Source organism: Rhinolophus sinicus, chromosome 8, assembly GCF_057876585.1.
Source record: "Rhinolophus sinicus isolate RSI-liver-muscle chromosome 8, RSI-T2T, whole genome shotgun sequence".
Lineage (NCBI taxonomy): Eukaryota > Metazoa > Chordata > Mammalia > Chiroptera > Rhinolophidae > Rhinolophus > Rhinolophus sinicus.
In genome coordinates, this window is record NC_142508.1 from 50,848,142 (window position 1) to 50,863,462 (window position 15,321).

The 15,321-nt window shown below is 43.0% G+C and overlaps 1 long non-coding RNA gene across 1 annotated transcript in view; it reads left to right on the plus strand.

Annotated features, from left to right (window-relative positions):
- LOC148757581 (uncharacterized) overlaps positions 1-6,391 on the plus strand; it is a 49,724-nt gene extending 43,333 nt beyond the window's left edge. Inside the window, exon 3 of the long non-coding RNA XR_016022228.1 lies at positions 6,297-6,391. This is a non-coding gene — a long non-coding RNA (uncharacterized LOC148757581). The remainder of the gene's footprint in view (positions 1-6,296) is intronic.
- The last annotated feature ends 8,930 nt before the right edge of the window (positions 6,392-15,321 follow it).

Here is a 15,321-nt window from a genome sequence, read left to right on the forward strand (position 1 = left end):
GGGGTCTTGCCCTGCTTGCTGACTAGGACCTATTCCTTTGAGAAATGAAACGTCACCGAGGTGTCTTATTGAATCTTCATGACAGCTGTGAGGTGGACAGAAGTCAGTATCATGCCTACTTTATTGGTGAGGAGTTACCTGCCGTCCTACAGCAAGTGGCAGAGCCCCCCAGATGTGGGGTGCCTGGCTCTGAGGGCTGTGTTCCAGTCATTGGTCGCTGTGTCACAAACCAGCCAGACTTAGCAGATGAAAGCAGGCCTCACTCATGTTTTGCTCACTAATGTGTGCTTCGGTCAGACATCTGTGGGGGCAGCTCCTCTTTGCTCTGCGCAGTGTCAGCTGGGGAGGCCCGAAGGCGGAGGGTGGTGGGGGGTAGATGAATGGATGGCTGGGTTCTGGAATCATCTGGAGGCTGGTTCACGGTCGTGTCTGGTGGGTGATGCTGGCTGTTCACGGGGGCTTTGTCATCCTGCCCTCCACACTCGGTCTTCCCTCTGGCTGCCTGGGCTCCCCACGACACAGAGGCAGAGTTCTAGGCGTACAAGGTGGAAGTAAATGGCATTTTAAAGGTCTAGTCTTTGCGGTCATTTCCACCACACTTCACCGGTAGAGACAATGACAAAGCTCCCCCCAGGCTCAGCAGGAGGGGACACTGACCCCACCATTGGGAGGAGTGTCAGTACCCAGGACCTTTTAGGCTAAAGATACTTGGTAGTATCTTTATTAGGAATAATCTCTTAAAAAACATTTTTAAAGTACAATTTTATAATATATTTATTTATAGACTTTATTTTGTATGGTGTTTTATTATTTATAATACAATTTCCATAGCTATACTATATTACATATTCACGTAATTTTGTATTTTATGCATTACAAATTTTATTTTATGTAATTCTTATATTTTTATTTATGACTTTTACGCAACAGTTTTAATACGTTATATATCACAAATGACATATACTAAATATGGTTGTATTTCTAGATATAAACTATATTTATTTACTTATAAAACATTTTGTAATAATTATAAAACTTACCACTTTGGTTCATGGCCATCTATGGCCTCTCATAAAGACTAGAAATTATAGTCATATTGGGAACGTCTGTGTAAATGCTGGTTTTTCACAAGTAGTTTCAGTAAGAACCACACTTCTTCCAGGAGGAAGTATTTTCTGGGGATACTTTTAGGGGATAGTTCTGGGGAGAGCTGTGGGTCGTTTCCAGCACAAATGGGAAGACCTACTGGCCGTGAAAAGGAGCAGTCAGAAGATCTGATACCTGAAGTCTCCCAGCTAGTGCGTTATCCCAGGTTAGAATGGTTAAGAACAAAACAAAAGAAACAAAACCACTTAACATAGGCTCATGGCTTGCCTAAATGCAAGAGAATGGATCATCCAACTTAATTGTGAAGCAAAGTCGTGGACACCCCGAGCCTGAAGGGAACTTAGAGACCAGGTAATTCTGTGCATCTTAAATTGGGGCGTATAAACCCCCCAGGGTAGACAGAACGGGCAGAGAGAGTTACAACATAAACATGCACAGCTTTGATTTTTCCTAGACGCCAAGTAATCCAAAACACTTTCAATATTCAAACAAACATGGATGTATTTTGGAGTAGAATGTAAAATCTCCATAAATTTTAGGATAAAACAGAAGACTTCAAAGAAATTCCATGCTGGCAGCAGACTGGCTTGGGAAGATCACACAGATACCTCCGAGGTCCTTGCTTGCTCTCTCTGCCGTGTGTGTGTGTGTGTGTGTGTGTGTGTGTGTGTGTGTGTGTGTTTGTGTGTGTGTGTGTGTGTGTGTATACACTTGGGGGAAAAGCATGAGCAACAGCGCAGTAGCTGGCAGTTCCTACTGTGAGCTCTCTACAGCTGGTTCCTTCAGCGAGAAGTGCTAAGAAAAAAAGAACAAGACAGAAAGGAGGGGTTTGTCAGTCTCCACAAGGCGTTAGAATCCCTCTCACCATCAGCCACATGTGTACATTGACTAGAAGTATTGCTGGTCTGAATTGTGCTGTCCTGTAGGAGTAAATGCACACTGGTTATCGAAGACTTTGTCTGAAAAAGAATGCAAAGGATAGCATTAAGTACTTATCTTGATTACATAATGAAACGGCAAGGTTTTAGGTGTATTGGGTTAAATAGATACAGTTCAGTTGTTTCTTTTTACTTCTTTAATGCATCAAATACCACATTTATAACTATCTGTGTGGCTCGCATTATATTTTTGTTGGATTCATTGGGCTAGAGTAGAAGGTGTCTCTGAATATAATAGACCATGGAACGTTTTCCTTCCTGTAACATCTTGGGTGACTAGTTTTGGGCAAACAGTCTGCTGAAAACATTGCTTTAGGTTAAAGTTGGCCTCTTGACCAAATAAACATTGGGCTTTTCCACCTTCACCCTTTAGTTGACCCTGTTCTGCTGGGAATTCTCACTTCTCTTGACTGTTCCAAACCAACACATCCTTCCACATGCAGCTCAAATCCTTTGTTACTGTCCTGGCCCTGCTCTGCTTCTTGCCATTGAATATGGTTGAAGTGGCTGGTGATGCAGCAGCCACCTTGGGACTATGAGTTGTCAACTTAAGACAAGTTGAGGATAACAGAGCAGAAGGAGAGAAAGGGCGAGAGTGACATGATTGCATTGCAACGTCAACCCTAGGACCACCTCCTAGGGGCATTAAAAAATGTGATGCAATTTAGGTTTTTATCGTTTAGATTGCCCTTAGTTGAGTATTCTATTCCTTGCACCAGAATGCCTCCTCACGGATATGAACTCCACATGACCACAGTGAAAAAGGATTCATGCAACAATAAAATTATGTAGTATAAATTCATGCCACTATTAACCCAGAAAATGATGGTCTCACCTTCCCCACACATTGACCAATCTGACTTGACTAGTCAGAGCAGCCATGTTCTCTTGAAGCCAGGCCTGGTGGCACTTGACCAGCAAGATCTCATTGAAGTATCTTCACAACTCTGTGAGGCAGGAGCTCTTACTGCCTCTACAGAGGATAAAACCATGATTTAGAGGGGTAAAGTCACGTGTCTAGAGTCACACTGATATAAAGCTCTAGGAGCCCAGACTTTAACCACTGACCTTGCATTGTTGTGTGGTCTGAGCTTCTGGTGTGTCTTCTGCTGTATAGTGCCAGCATAGCTCCTCTCCAAGTAATACCAATGAAATTAGGAAAAAGAAAAAGGAAGGAAGGAAGGAAGGAAGGAAGGAAGGAAGGAAGGAAGGAAGGAAGAAAGGAAAGAAAGAACGAAAGAGAGAAAGAAAAGAGAGAGGCCCTAGTGTGCCATTTCTCAAATGGCATGTCTGCTATCCCCTCCCCAGCCGGCTACCTACCATTTATCTGGGGCTGCTTCAAAGATGTCAGCTGTTGTTTTTCTTTCCTGCAGGTAGGCAGTTTCTAAATGGACAGATCACATTTTTGATCTGAAACTAACACATGAAAGACATAAAAAAGAAAAAATAAAGTTCAACAGGTTTCTAATCTTTCTCTTATGCCAATAAACAAAGGAGGCAAGAATGTAACAGTAAAGACGAGGTGACCACGCTCCACACATAAAAAACGCACTCCTCAGAAAAGTTGAGATGTGTTCATGAAAAGGAACTTAGTTCTGCTCAAATTTAGCTTTAAATGAGTCTTCTCAAATTTAGTCTGGACTGGGATAAACTTGTGGAATAAATCAGTCTTCTTGAGAGAGATGAGGTGAATTTGCTCTTCCAGAAAAGAACCTAATCTTACCAGCATCTTTCACACTGTGTGGTCTCTGTAGAGAAACAGATAAGTGCAATGGAATCTTTTCAGTGTTTCAGCATTTTTTTCTATTATTGGTATAATCAGATGTCCCAAGAACTACCTTCTCCAACATCCTTGGTTCCAAGTAGAATTACGGATGAATTTCTTTTGAACTCTTAAAAACTTTTTTTTTTTTTTTGAAAAAAGAGCCATGTATGTAAAATATTAGAAATCAGTTGATTTTTCTGGATTGTAGAAGAAACATAACTTGATCCCAAAATTTGACGATGACGACAATGATATTAAGCATTTTTAAGGGCGGACTAAATGCCAAGCATTATGAAAAATGTCATGTGTGCATTAGCTCGTTTCATCCTCACAAAAACCTTGTAAGTTGATTCCAGCATTATCTCCATTTTATAGTTGAAGAAACTAAATCCTTGTTTGAGATCACACAACCAGGACTGGAAGAACTCACATTTCATCTTAGGTCTGTCTGACTCCAGAGCTCTTCTACCTAACTGCTAACCTATTCTGAAATGAGGTGTCTTATTTTGGGTTCCCACAAGAGCCAACCCTGAAACAGGATTTGTGTGCCTTTCTTTCTCATGCATACATACCTAGAAATAGAACTGTTGAGTCACAAGGGTACCTATATGTTTAGTTTTATAGAGAATGACAAGCAGTTAACCAAAATGGCAGCACTATTTACACTGGCAGTGTGTGAGAGGTCCAGCGGCTCTATGTTTCTAAGGCGGTTGATATTATCAGTCTTTTGGGATTTTAGCCATTCTGGTGGGTGTGTAGTGTTATCTCAGTATTTGCATTTCCCAAATAAAAATTAAGTTTAGCACTTTTCATATGCTGATTGACCATTTACAGCTTTGGTGAATTGCCTATTCAAAGCTTTAGCTGATTTTTTAATTGACTACTTTGTCTTTTTCTTATTGGTTTGTAGACGTTCTTTAAATATTCTGGATACGAGTGCTGCCTCAGATATGTGCCTTGCAAATATCTCCTCCCATCTGTGGCTTACTGTTTTACTTTTTAAATTGTGTGTTTTGTTTTGTTTCTTTGAGAATTTTTGTAAGAATTCATTTGAGCCAAACTGACAACAGATGCCAGGGAGCAAGATCTCAAATGCTTGTAAATTGTTATCTTTTGATGAACACAAGTTTTTCATTTTGATGAAATCCAATTTATCAGTCTTCCTTTTTGATTAGTGCTTTTGTGTCCTGTTTATGAAATCGTTGCCTCTCCACTGGTCTTTAAAGCAGTGGTCCCCCAAAGCCCTCATGTTTTCCTTGAGGGTGTGAGTTTAATAGGCATTCATGAAGAAATAAAATAGCCTGCTTATTCCCTGGCTTCCACACCCATTCGTGGATTCTCACTTTAACTTTCTCAGAAGGAGACCTGCATCATATGGGGTTTTGGGGGAAGAGGCGTGGGTTTATAGATTTTGGATGAGTGGGAGAGATTTCCACCTCCACTGGAAAGCAGATCCATTTGGATGAAAATTCTCTTGAAGGAATATTTTGCTTAATTTTCAGATATAAAAGTGGAAAGTAGTTAGGTTTCACTAGAAAAGTGTGTCTTTGAGCTACTGGAGTTTTCAGACACTGTGTCTCTGTTTGTAAAATAAACAGTAAAAAGACGAAAGGAGGGAATGAATTTTAATGTGATCATTTGCTGGGAGGGGGCAACCAGCATTCTTTGTATTTCATTGCTATGCAAAAATGAAAGAAGGAAACTTAAAGCCGCCATCTTATGAAAACAGTGGCAATTTTTAGATGGCAGCCCTCCCAAGACTATTCCAGTGGCAACTTTTTTAAGGAGAAGAAAAGTTTGCTACGTAAGAACATAAAAGTTCTTTAACCATAGAGCTAAGTATAGTAAAATGCAAGAAATGATTCCCTTTTGACTACAGAAGTGTCTACTTTTCCTGCTCAGTTACTATGACCTCACCTTTTTAAAAGGGAAAAAAGAAAACAAGCAAAGAAACTTTGTGGCACCTTAGAGGTCATTTATTTTCTTTATTTCCTCCTCTCTCTCTCTCTCTCTCTCTCTCTCTCTCTCTCTCTCTCTCTCTCTCTCGCTCTCTCTCTCCCTCTCTCTCTCTTTCTTTTCCGATTGCCCTGCCATTCCATTCTCATTCAGTTACCTCCTTGGGCCTCTGGGTCTCAGTTTCCTTATCTTTAAAATGGGGATAATAATACCATCATCTCACAGGCTCCCTGAAGGATTAGATGAGTTGGTGTGTGAGGAATTAGAGCAGGGCCTGGTACATAGTCACATCCAAGAAATGTCGGTTGTTATTGTTGGCTCTTACTATCACATCTTCACTTCAAGAAAGAGTGAATTCGTTTTTGTCACATCTTTTGGGGGACAACGTTTCAGATTATATACTATAATGACTTGATTTGTTAAGAGCAAATGAATCCTTCATCTTGGAGTTTTGTGGCTAAACATGGGGCTGCCATCTGACTTGACATTTTTCTGTTTGATTCTTGGCACTACTTTCTCTCTCTCTATAGAAATGAACCAAAGCCACCTGCTTATGACTCTTTCCAGCAATCAAACTATCTTCCAAGAAATACCAACTTCCAAAGACAGGAAATGTGTGGAGAAGTGACCAGTAAGTGGATGTTGACACCATACAAACAGAGGCACAAGTAGGAGTCCCATTTTCTTAAATATCAACAAATAAGAAAAATGTCACCTCTTGTCAGTCCCTCTTTGTGAAATGCTATATAAAAAAGTAGTAAAAGAGGAAATGAAAAATTAAGCCAAGACATTGGTCTAGGACACTTTATATCTACGGTCCATTTTGAGCATGAATATTACTATCTTCAGTTTATGGAACAGGAAACTGAATTCAAAGAAGGTAGGTGACTTTACTAAAGGACCTACAGTCATTTTAGGATGATGTGGTAGGAAGGTGACAAAATGTGTGGTGATTTACTGAAGAGATTCAGAAACCAGGTTTTCTGGTGCATAAAGTCTTCTGACCTAGAGGGTTCCAGGATTAGATGTGATCAGAATACAAAGCTTGTTCCTCTACTGGGAGTTAGGACCCTCCTTGGACTGGGCAAGTCCAAAGGTCATAGCTAGGATTATGTAGAGCTCTTGCTTTGGGCCTCACAGCCGTTCCTTCTTATTTGGGTTTCCTTCTTTGCAGTTGGGTTGGGCTGGCCTCACCCTCCCAGACCCAGGGTTGAAAACTTTCTCGAGACCCATCCATCACCACTGTTCACTCCCTGTGAACTCATAGGTCATCTCAGGGATGGGCACATGCCCCCGAGTCATCAGGCAGCTGGCTAGAGCACTTCCGCTGGAGTTACTGGGGATGCCACCAACACAGAAAGGCAGGACCTACATTCAAAACTGTTGACCACCACGCCTATTCCTCTCTATTGGCCAAAGCAAGTCACAGACCAGCCCGGAGTCAACAGGGGGGGAATATACCTTACCTTGTGACGGAAAAGCAACATCTCATTTCTGAGGCCATGAAAACGTGGGGCCGTTTTCTTCAGTCTATTGCACTTACGCGTACTTTGGTTCACATGCTATCTTGTGTATAATATGTGTGAGCTTATTTAACGCTTGCATTGATCCTCTTAAGTAGTTATATTACTTTTGTTGTTGTTGTCCCCACGGTACATGAGGTATGATGTAGCTTTGAGGTCTCAGTCCTTTTAGGGGAAGAAGAGGCCAAGACATGAGCTCTATGGTAACAGCTAAATCTTGCCCGCCTCCAACCCACGACATCCACTGATTGGCCAGAACAGAGACTGACAGCAGCCCTGGTTGGCTGAGGGCTTGCTGTCAATCCTCAACGTTCCCAGTGCCGGGACCACAGTCGTCTCCATTTTCTAGAAGAGGAAACTGAGGCAGAGAAGTTCAGCGCTGTGTCAAGGGCACGCACATCGAGGAAGAGACCAAGATGAGACCACCTGTGCTCGGTGTCTTCTATTGGCCCTTGGGATCCAACTCCACCTTCCCCACCTTGCTCTGTGCCCCAGGAGCCTGACTGTATGGGCTGCATCCATGGCTTCCTCACTCTCCACCTTGTGCTTGGGTTTGGCTATCAGGAGGCCTGGCAAGGAACAGAAGACAGGAGGAGGGAGGTTGGAGTATTTGTTCCCTCAGCTTTCTTCCTGCCAAGCCCCTCTACCTAAGACCACAGCTCAGTTAGGTGGCTCTTGGTCTGCTGCTGCCTTCTCTGGGTTCTGGGACCTGTTCCCTCCCCTTCCCCAGTCTTGCTCTTACTGCCTGGGGCTTCTACCCTATCTGTTGCTGGTTTCCTTACATTCTCCCTACACCTTTGGCAGGCCTTTGTTAAACAGTCCTCCAATGACCTCCTTTGAATGTGCCATCTGATTCTTGCTGGGACCCTAAATGAAGCCCCATCTGACTCAGCAGTCTCTATATTGAATATTTATTGAAAAGATGAAAAGACTGGAATACTAATGACAAAGTGCTAGTTGATACTCAGAGCTGAGCTCCTTGAATGATGAACTCGAAAGTCTAAGTTGAAAATGAGACAAAATGGGGTTTTCTCCATGCTGGCCGAAAGCAGGTGGGCCTGTTTCTGTCTGGACGAACACCAAGCATTGAATACTGTTTCTGTGTTATTTCCAAAGAGCTTGGATTGCATTTTAATTAATTTGCCTTGAAATTAACATACTCCACTTTTTCTTGAGCCAGGCTCAAACTTTCCAGCATATCCTATTGCAAGGAAATGCTTCCATAAATCAGGGTGAATGTAGCATTGGAGACTGAGAGGAAAGAAGGAGATATTTATATACGGGCATTTTATATTCTGCTCTTGTGCAAAGCTTTAAATATATATTTGTAAGAGGCGTTTTCCATACTGGCAGCCAATAAATCCTGAGGACGATCTGAGAGTGGTTGTTCCTCTATCTACAAGTATGCATTACTGCCAGACACACCCATTTATGCTGGATGGTGGGGAGAGGAGAGAAGAGTCAGATAGACCTGGGTTCGAGTTCAAGTTCCGCCATCTACTAGCTGTGTAACCTGGGGTATGTTGTTGAGCCTCTCTGAGCCTCAGTTTCCTTCTGTGTAAATTAAACCAAGGGTTTACAGGAGAGGCAGATGAAGAGAGCAAAGCTCCCCAAAGCCCTCAGGCACCCCCTCCACACTCCAGCCATATTTTCTACTGGGTGGTCCTGGTTGGGATCTCAGTAGCTATGGGCTCCTCCAAAGTTTCAGATTCATACTTTGCCTGGAAGGAGCTGGAAAAGCTAAATGGCTGCGTACAGACCTGACTGGGTCTTCTTGTGGAAACTGTCAAGAAGTCTCATTTGCAAAATGACTGAGCAGATGTCTTGTAGAAGAATGCCTCCAAAGAGGGGTTCAAATCCAGATTCTGTCTCTTGTTCGCTAAGTACCAGTGGGGTGTTGCCGTCTCTTCTCTGATGCTGCCCCTCCTGGATTGTGGAATGGGAGTAATAATCGCCCTCTTAGAAGGTTGCCAGGGGGTTCAATGAGATGCAAACCTGGAGTCTAGGGACTGAACAAAGCCCTCAGCCACTGCCTAGAACAAAGTGAGTGATCAAAGCATGGCAGCAAAAGCCAAACAAAAAGAGAAAAATATGTATTCACATATGCAGTAAATATTTACTAAGCGTGCCTGGTGGTTATATACTGTATTCAAGTAGGCAATAGAGAGATGAATGAGGTAAATATAGTCTCTGCCTTTAGGGGAAAAAAGATAGTATATCAATGATACCCATAGCTGAAGAATTACAATTTTTAATAAAGAAGGAAACAAGAAGCAAGAGAATCAAGGGAAGACTCCTTATTCAGGAAGGTAGTGAGCAATCAAGAGCGGAAGTAGCGTTTAAGTCGGAGGTTGTATTAGCTGAAGTGATGGCAGCTGCTGTGCAGATCAAGCCCCAGTCTCAGCACCGAACACAATAGGAGTCTATTTCTTGGTCACGTGCCACTGGATTGCGGATTTGGCAGTCAATTTTCCACGTGGTGATTCAGGAACCCAGGCTCCTTTGATCTTGCATTCAGCCATAATAATAATAATAAAAGAGTTCAGCAAGGTTACAGAACATAAGATTAATCCACCAAAATCAATAGTATGCTTACAAATCAGTAATGAACAATCAAAATGAAATTAGCAAAATAATTCCATTGACAATAGCATCAAAAAGAATAAAATACTTAGCAATAAAGTTAACTAAGGCATTGCAAAACTTACGCAATGAAAACTACAAAACATTGTTGAAAGATATTAAAGAAGTCCTAAATAAATGGAACAACGTTCCATGTCTATATTCTGAACATATAGAAATAAGGTATATGTAAGATAAATAATTCCTAGGTCATGGGATCACTTGGGGGTATTGAGTAATGTAATGTGTATCTGACCATATGTCTACAATGAATATGAATGAAAACAATTTCTTAGATCACAGGACATTTTGGGGCAGGGATCGGTGATACAGTATACATCTGAACATACAGAAATAACATATATGTCTCAAAGCTTCTGCCTACATTATAAGATAACTGGGGGCTCAGTGATACAATGTATACATGCGCATATATACACAATGTTTATTTATGAAACTCCACTAGATCTTAGGATAGCTGGGGGTTCAGTAATACAATGTATATCTGAACACATGTATACAATGTATGTATATAAAAAGCATTTCCTAGCTCTATGACAGCTGAGTGGCTCAGTGATACAATATATATCTTAACATACCCGTACAATACATATGTATATACAATGTATAACTGAAGCACAATTCCGTCCCTGTGTTTCTCCCTCACCCCAGCTTCTGATTGTTTTACTAGTTTAGTTGCTCTTGCAAGCTTTTTACATGTGCTATCTTGTTTTATTTTTTTCAGGAAAGCTTTGTAGTTGCTCTTGTAGCATTCAAAGGCTCAGAGAGGACAGGTAACTTGCCCAAAGTCACACAGCTCCTTATTGGCAGAGCTGAGACTTGAACCAAGTCTGTCTGACTTGCAAGCTTGTGGCGCTAGCTACAAGGCTAGAATTGCTGTCACTGTGTGCCATGCTCCCTGCTAGAGCTCCAGGGGAAGGGGAAAGTACTGGCTGCCTCTGCCACATCTGTGAGACATAGACCCTCCTCCCAAGTATGGGTCACGAGTGGAATATTGTGCTGGACCAAGAGTGATGCCAGCTGTTCTGACTGTGAAGGTGAAAGTGACCCCAGACTGGGCCCTGTCTACTGGTGAAGCAGGGTAATGTGCTGGGGCCTCCACTGAGGCCTTGGGAATGCTTTCTGTAGGCTTCCCCAGCGATCACCACCTTCACAGAGCTTTGTGTGTGGGAAGGTATAGTAAAACAAAGCGGAACAAAAGAAACAAAACAAGAAACAAGAACCAAGCTCCAAAGAAAAATGGAGCCATGTGGTGCTGTCTGCGTCTTCTCCTGGTTTGCATTCCTGTGAGTTACATTCAGGAGAAGCTCATCCTGCCAACTTTCCCAGGGGTCCTTCAGAGTGGGAAGGAGGTGGCACTGCACGGCTGGGCTCTCCTCCTCGTCAGTGGGCCTCATAGCCCTGCCTGCCCTGCTGCAGTGCAGGGCCTTGTGGGGTAAGAGATGCCTGCCTGTGAGTCTGGCCCTGCCACCTACAGGTTAAGTGACTTGGCAAACCTCCTCACAGGTGACATGGGGCTAATCACTGTCTTATCTCATGTGATAGCTGTAGGGTGTTGTAAGAGGTTGGAACATGGTAACTACCTGTTTAATAAATGCTTGTCCTTCTAAGTGCTTAATTAATCAGCAAGAACAAATATAAATGAACTTGGGAAATAAATAACAAACTGGCTTCCCTGTGCTCTAGAACATGCTGTGCCCCACACCATACGGGGTTGCCCTCGTGTTCTAGAACACACTCTTGCCCTGCAGGCTTCAATTCACCCTCATTGTCCTCTAGAAGCGTCCCCTTTGGGCTCTTGAATGCGATCTCACTGTGTTCTAGAATAGTGCTTCTCAAACTGGATTCGTCCTGTGCAGCCCTTGTTGTTCTTTGGCAGTGACTAGGGGTCACCTCAGGGAGACGGAGCAATGGGCATGTGGCCTGAAGGCTTCTCACCCCAAGAAAGCAGCTGCGTCTTAAGGATCTGTTTCATACCCTGGGAGACATTTCATTGGAAGAAAATGACCCTCTTCTAGGTTGCACACTGAGGCTGCAGGTTCAAAGGTTTTCTGGGCATTTTGTCACTGCAGGTGGATAGTCAACAAGTTACAGGGTCCAGGTTCCACTGAGGAGGAGTAACACAGGATAGATAAAAGTAGAAATCAAAGCCAGTTTCCATTCGCATGAAGCACAGCCCTCATTACAGAGGGTAGACCCACAATTGTGGCCTGAGCAACGCTCAGGGAGAGGCCTTTCACAGCCAGATTCTGCCCTTGGAGGAAAATGGGGTCATTTTCAATGTAAATGTTAAAAACTCTTCCAGCCTCAGATATTCTGGTGTATCCTTTCCAAAATGTAAGTTTTCTCTTTTAACCTAGTGAAAAAATACAGTAAAGTTATAGATATTTGGCGGCATATCTTTCTCTTCCCACATAATAGAATCATTGTATCTTTAACAGAGACTGAGTAAGGCGAGAGGTGGAAGGCTCTCATGATGCATGTATTATTGGACAACATTTTGATTTAGTTTTAGGGAAATATATATTGAGTTTAAATTAATCCATGTTCATTGTTATTACGTCTGCTCCACATGCTGCTGTGTAGCACTCAGCTATTCTGTCATGACTGTTTCCATGACTTCTTTGATCTACTATAAGGTTAAGTTTAATGCTAGATACATATCAGGTACTCCAAAAATACTTGATGGGATTTAGTCCTCTTTGAGTTTTCCTGCAAAGGTCCCGCATCAATGGGATCCCTGATATCCATGAATCATGTTTTTTCCTTATCCTCAGAAAAATATGTTGTTTTCTGTATAGACAACATAAATGGAATGACAGTATTTGCAAATAAAAAACTCTGGAAGCAATATGCTGTCCTTCCTTCTAATGCAAAAGCCTGCACTATGCTACGGTTGTTGGTCTGTGTTAATACAGTTCCTTTTTCTTGTAATAGCACTCAGAAACTGTTTGTTGTGGATGGAGTGAACAAATGTCCTCTCTGCATTCTCCTCCCAAGATCCAACACGTTCGTGAGCATTTCCCCTACTGCTGTGACTTAGGTCATAAACCACCACATGCTACTGTAGTTATAGCTCATGCGCGTTCCCCGTCCTCCAGGTCCAGCCTTGGGTTTAATGAGTATTCAGTAAATATCTAATGAATCAACGACCTGGTGAACAGTAATTCACTTGCTCTCTCAATAGCATTTGGCACTATTGACACTCTGCCTTTCTTGAAATAAGCTGTAGCCGCGGCTGATTTTTCTCCTGCTTTCTAGCTATCCCTTCACAGACTCTTTTAAGAACCTGTCCTGGACCCTCTTCTCTTCCTATCTCCTTAGTTAATATTATCCATCATTTTAGATTTAAAAACTATCTTAATGTTGAAAACTCCCCCAATTATTTTTCTTTCCCACACCAACCTTCAAACTTCTGAACTCTAAACTCATTCATTTAAAAAAGAAAATATCATGTGTCTTCTCCATTCCAGGTATATTAATCAGTTCAGGCTGCCATAATAAAATACCATAGATGGGGTGGATTAAGCAAGAGGAATTTGTGTCGCACACAAGTTCTGGAGGCTGGGAAGTCCAAGGCCAAGGTGCTGGTTGATTCACTTCCCTAAGGAGGGCTCTTTTTCTGGCTTGCAGATGGCCACCTTCTCACTATGTCCTCACATGACGGGGGAGGGGGGAACGGGGGGGGGGGACGAGTGGGGGCGGGGCACAGAGCATCCAAAATAAAATCTTTTTGAAAAGACAAAGAAAATACCTAGTAATGAAGCATAGGTGTGATATTCAGGGGTGAGGAGGTTACAGCACTCCTCCATCGGAGGTTTGGGGAAAAAAGGAATGAACAAATCTCTCAGGAGTCCCCCAGCTTTGACATTCGAGGGTGCCATACCCACCAGCAAATAACTAACTCTATATATTCCAGCAAATAAAGTACCTATATAACCTAGCTGGGGCAACAAAACAAGCCATGAGATTCAGCAAGTATCCAGCCGGGGCCTATAAATACCCTTGTGTGCAGGTTCCTCTCATAAACAGAGTGCACGAAAACACATTTTGACTTCCTCTTTCACCAAATGCTCTTGCCACTTACAAATCACTCTGACCCCAATCGTTTCTTTGCTCTTTTCTTCACCCCATTCCCCCCTTTTACCAGTGAGTTCTGTATGGTTCCTGCCATCTTGCAGTAAGACTTTATCCCAAGTGGCCATTGTTCTTGCTAGCAACCTCCTTTTTATTTCTCAGCAGAGTAAACAACCCCCAGAGATGTCTGTTTCATTTCCAGGGCGGGTTCTGGTGAAGGCAGAGAGCTCTGGCCACAGCCCCGCAGCCTTAGACCACCAGGCAGCCTAGAGCAAAATAAAACCGGGGCCCGAGGCCTCAAAATGGAACCCAAACACAATATTCTCAGCAAGAAGCACCCACAGGTAATGGTCCTTTCTGCTTCCAAGTCTGGCACTGACACTGGCCTATGCCAGTGGGCATTGTCATCCCAGGACACCGCCATGTGGGTTTCCAGGACCAGCTCCATATGTGGAGACACCTTAGGAAGAGGCCCAGGTTACAGGGATTCAGACCTTGGGAGGCTGGGGTCAGCGTCTTCAGTGGGGAGGCCTGCTGAGCAGTCAGGCACCGGGGGACTTCTTGGGAAGTCGGCTTTCGGTGTATTTGGGGAAAGGGCTGCCCTGCATCTGCCTCCCAGGTAATTGATGAATGTGGGGATGTGCTGTGGAAGTCTGGGGGGTCTGCATCCAGGAGAACAGCTTCTGTTGTTCAGGTGCATTTGCCAAGGAAAATGAGCTTGGGGTTTTTCTAGGACCAGCTTAGCCACTTGCTCTGTGTGGTTGGACAAGCCACCCATTCTCTCTGGCCTCTGTAAACTAACGGGGTTGAGCTGGCCCCATGGCTTGTTTAACTGTGTCCCATGGAGCATGAAGAAGGTCCTATGATGCAATATCACTGTCCCATAACCAGATGTTATAGGACAGCTCTGTTTCCCTGACGGTACGTGGAGGCCTTCTAGGACTTACTTGAATATGGATAGTTTCAAGGGAATCAACTCCTACAGGGTTGAGCTTGACTGTCTTCCTTTTCTTTTCTTTTTTTTGTCTCTTCTTTTTCAATCTTCTTCTCCTATTTTATCAAGAAAAAGTATAGGATCTTTCTATGATAAATTACCCATGGGTTAGGAGAAAGGGAGGCATTCACAGTGCCTACTCTCAAGGGTGGTCTTCAAGAGGACACAGCAAAGACAGCTTCCCTAAGATATTTTTAAGCTTTATTGTATCCAGGTGACAAAACTTGACTGTCTGTTCACCCATCCATCTACCCACCTGTTTATCCATCTACCATATCCATCATCTGTTATCTATTCATCCATCCGTCCATCCATCCA